Raw genomic sequence first — 4,649 nt, forward strand, 5'->3', positions numbered from 1 at the left:
TCTTACACGTGGAACTGTTTGGGCCTAGTGTGGTATGTTCTGATGCGACCCGCCGCTCCAACACATCATTTGGTGCCGAACTCCTGTTCCCGTCTGCCAGCACCCGCTCCGCGGGTAGCAGGGCAGGCAGAGGCCACGACCACATGGAGCAGTCCCAGCACCAGCAACCACGGCTGCTATCAGTACGTGAGTTCGCAGCCCCCTCAGCTGGCAGTTGGGAGCTGCTGCTCGCTAAAGACACCAGGCACTGTGGGACATACTGGTGCTGCAGCCAAGCACCACGGGACTACAAACTTATACCATGTGAGCCGTGCCCCACTCAGTTCCATGTTTTCCATTTACCAGTCCACTATAATTCTCGCACAGACACCGGCATATTAATTAATAGGATCAGTCAAGGGGAGGACCTCCAGCTTTCCAGATAAGGCCTGGCCAACCTTCTCTGGAAACCACGGGGTTACAGTCAAGCCTCCCAATTGACATACGCGTTAGGACTTCTGCCATTGGTGCCCCTCCCTCGGAAGCAACTCTCATTCCCAATCTTTTTCCGGCCTCCAGCAGCCGTCAAAACCTTGGATCCAGGGTGGGCTGCCTTCCCACAACAGGCCCCCCCCAGAGTCTGCTGGATTGCCACTAGGGGTTTCTTGTGACGACTTGAACCACTAGCCTTGGCCCTTAACACTTTGGTGCTTGGATTGTTCTCAGGATGCTAGTAGGAACATCCAACCACCCACCAATGGGTATCAGAATGTCTTCGGCAGTTCCTCCAGCCACCCCACTGGGATGTCTCTTAGAAAATCTTAAATCTTTAAATCTTCTGACTTGAAGGCATCAAAATTAATATATCTCTGCAATAAGGTATGGATTAAATATCAACTAGATGGGAGTTCAAAGTGGCCACTTAATGGCAACCTAGATCCAGCTATTTTAAGGGATCTTAAAACATACTGCCAGCAAACTGGTAAATGGAAGGAGGTTCCCTATGTTCAAGCATTCATATATCTCCATTCCAGTCCCTCCTTGTGCTCTTCTTGTTCCCCAACCCAACTTCTCTTAGTCATGAAATCTACACAACCTCAGCCTCCTCTAGATGACGCTACAATGCTGGATCCAGCTAATGAACCACCCCCTTTTTGCCTCAAACCTGTCTCCACACCGCCAAAAACCCAAACTGCTGCCTCAGTTTCTTCTCCTCCCCAGGATGCTCCAGAGCCTGCTACCTCTCCCTCTCCAGACCCCTCCCCTTCTGTGCCAGTTGTGGGCTACCCCAAATGCCCCACATTGACAGCTACCTTCACTCCTCCTGTCACCCGCTCTAAGACTACAGCCAAACCTTCAAGTCTTTCCTCCTCATAGACACCTGACCCAACAACAGTTCTACTTCTAAGGGAAGTTGCTGGAGTAGATGGTCTTGTCAGAGTACATGTTTCATTCTCGCTTAGTGAACTTTCCCAAATAGAAAACAGGCTGGGGTCCTATACTTCTAACTCTTCCAAGTTTATTAAAGAGTTCCAATATATCACTCAATCTTACAGCTTGACTTTCCATGATGTTTATATGATCCTTACTAACAACTTACTTCCTGAGGAATGCAGACGAGTATGGGAAGAGACAAGAGCGTATGCAGATGGGATTCACCAAACAGACAACACATACCCAAATTGGCTCTGAGACAGTGCCGGGACAGTATCCCCGGTGGAATTGCAATTCTGCAGCTGGTATTTTAGCCAGAGACAGGTTCATTACATGCCTTCTGGCCAGTCTTAGAAAAGCAGCCTTAAAACCCATAAATTTTGAAAAACTCCAAGAGGTTGTCCAGGATGAGCAGGAGAATCCATCTCAATTTTTAGAATGCCTTACAAAGGCTTTATTACAGCGTACCAATCTGGACCCTGAAAACCCAGAAGATAAGCAGCTTCTGATGACCTACTTCTTTTCCCAGAGCTACCCCAACATAATAGCTAAACTTAAAAAAACTGGAGAGGGGACCCCTAACTCCACAGGCAGAAGTCTTAGCACTGGCCTTCAAAGTGTACCATGGGAGAGATGATAGAATCCGCAAACAAAAATACCATATGCTGGCAAAGGCTGTCCGACCAGCCCCAGCCACTACCTTGGACTCATGGTCTCCTAAGACTCAGAGACCATCAGGCACCAGCTACAAATGTGGTAGAAAAGGTCATTGGGCAAAATCCTGCCCTAACTTCTGCAAGCCAAGAGGGCCATGCCCTAGGTGCCATCAAGAGGGACATTGGGCTGCTGATTGCCCTCATGGTATGCAAAACAAAGGGACATCACTCCCAGATAACCCTTCAACTGATCTCCTAGGCTTGGCTATGGCTGACTGAGGAGGCCTGAGCTCCCCTGACCCGACCACTGCCATCACTAGCAGGGAGCCCCGGATAAATATTGTGGTATGTGGGCAGTTCATCTCCTTCCTCTTGGACACTGGAGCCACTTACTTGGTCCTGACAGAGTTTTGGGGACCCACTTCTCCTTCTAGTTCTCCTATTGTCAGGGTAGAAGGACAACCTTACTTCCTTCTCCAGACCCCACCACTTAGTTACATTTTTAGGGGTGTACCTTTCACCCATTCCTTTTTGGTAGTACCAACATGTCCTGTCCCCTTATTGGGAAGGGATCTTCTAGCTAGGAGCCTCTACTTCCTTTGCTCCTCACATTCGCCTAAACCCAGGCTTGCCAGTGGTTCCTCTGCTCCTTCTCCTAGCCAGGCAACCTACTAACACTACCATGTTATTTCCTTTACCAGCTTCTCAGGTAGATCCCCAAGTCTGGGACATCCAAAACCCCTCTGTTGCTAAACACCATTCTCCTGTTGTCATCTAATTTCTGGACTCTACCAGGTACCAAGCTCAATCCTTTCTCTTTCTACAGCCTACGCCTGAAGACTTAAGCTTCTTAAAATCTATCACTGCTTCTTGCAAAATCTGTCAGAAGTCTGACCCCAACTCAAAGTATCGTAACACCCCTTTTCCTACCCATCAGGCTAGAGGTTCCCTTCCTAGAACTGACTGGCAATTTGACTTTACCCACATGCCCACTGTCAGGCGTGCCAAGTACCTCCTGGTCTTGATAGACACCTTCTCAGGGTGGGTAGAGGCATTTCCCACTACTAACAAAAGGGCTCAGACAGTCTCTGATCTTCTCCTCCAAGAGATCATCCCTGGTTTGGTGTCCCAGCCTCTCTCCAATCAGACAATGGTCCTGAATTTATTTCCCAAGTCTCTCAAATCCTGTCTAAGGCCTTAGATATCCCCTGGCATTTTCATATTCCTTACCACCCTCAATCTTCTGGAAAGAACTAATCGCTCTTTAAAAACCACTCTTGTTAAGCTGTCACAAGAACTTCACCTTGATTGGGTAAAACTCCTACCCCTGGCTCTTTTCAGGTTAAGAGCTCTCCCAAAGCGACCTCTCCTCATCTCTCCCTTTGAACTCATGTATAGACATCCAGTCCTAACTCCTGGTCTTTCACCTAAATGCTCTCCCCTCCCAGATCATCTACTTACTCCATTACTTTGCCACTTCCGTTCTCTCCTATGGAACTTTGCTGACCACCATCTACCTCGGCCATACACTGTCTCCTATCCACTACCTATCAACATTGGAGACCAAGTCCTTCTATCCCCTCCAGGTCATTGGCCCTCACCTCTCTCTCTCTCAAGTGGCAGGGCCCTTTTAAAGTAATTCTTGTGACCCCTTCAGCTGATAAACTCAAGAGACTCTCTCATTGGGTCCATCTGTCTCACCTCAAACCTTTCATTCCTCCACCTAAAAATGACTCTTCTTCATACACATCAATCTTAACAGGACCATGCTCTATTAAACTCCAGAGGACAATGAGACCATCTACCTTGTCCCCAATCCCAGAAAATGAGAATCCACTCCAGCAGCGGAGCTCGACCTCACTGGATTAGACATGGGTTTCTCATCCTCCCCCTGCTGTTCACTTCTATCCAGGGTAGCCCTTATATCTGGAGATTCGAGGTTCAAGAAACCCCCACAGATAACAAACAGTCTTTCCAAATAGGGTCAGGAAACTGCTCCATAGTTTGATGCCAGGAACCAATCCAAATTGCTATCATCCCGGTATCTGTAATGCCATCTAAATATTATGATCTCTATACTTGCTTTCTCTTCGACTAGACAGAAGATTATTGTAGAAAATGGCCAGATGGATATGGGGGCTGCCCATATTGGTCTTGTCAAATACATATGCTAGGATCACGGATCAATCATTTCTTCTATCATCATCGCAAGACACTTTTTTTCTACATACAAGACCCATGAGATTCCAGGTGGGAGACAAGAGTTGTTGGTAAGCTCTATCGTAAAAATCAGCCTGGGGACCCAGTAAGTACCATCCATATTCAGAGAAAATATGTCTCAGTTGCCCACATCACTTGTCATTTCGCCTTTTACTTCAGAGCTTGACCTCGGCATACCAACTCCTTAATGTCACCAGACCTGGACGCTTTAAGGAATGATGGTTATGTGTACCCCCTGGAACCAACTCACAATTGTCACTTACAGCGTCTCTGGTGATACTGCCAAGTAACCTTACCTTACCCTTTGTCAGCTGCCCTGGCTCCAGTGTCACCATGACTCCATACCTTACCTCTGTCCCT

The sequence above is a fragment of the Mastomys coucha genome, unplaced genomic scaffold (assembly GCF_008632895.1).
Source record: "Mastomys coucha isolate ucsf_1 unplaced genomic scaffold, UCSF_Mcou_1 pScaffold9, whole genome shotgun sequence".
Lineage (NCBI taxonomy): Eukaryota > Metazoa > Chordata > Mammalia > Rodentia > Muridae > Mastomys > Mastomys coucha.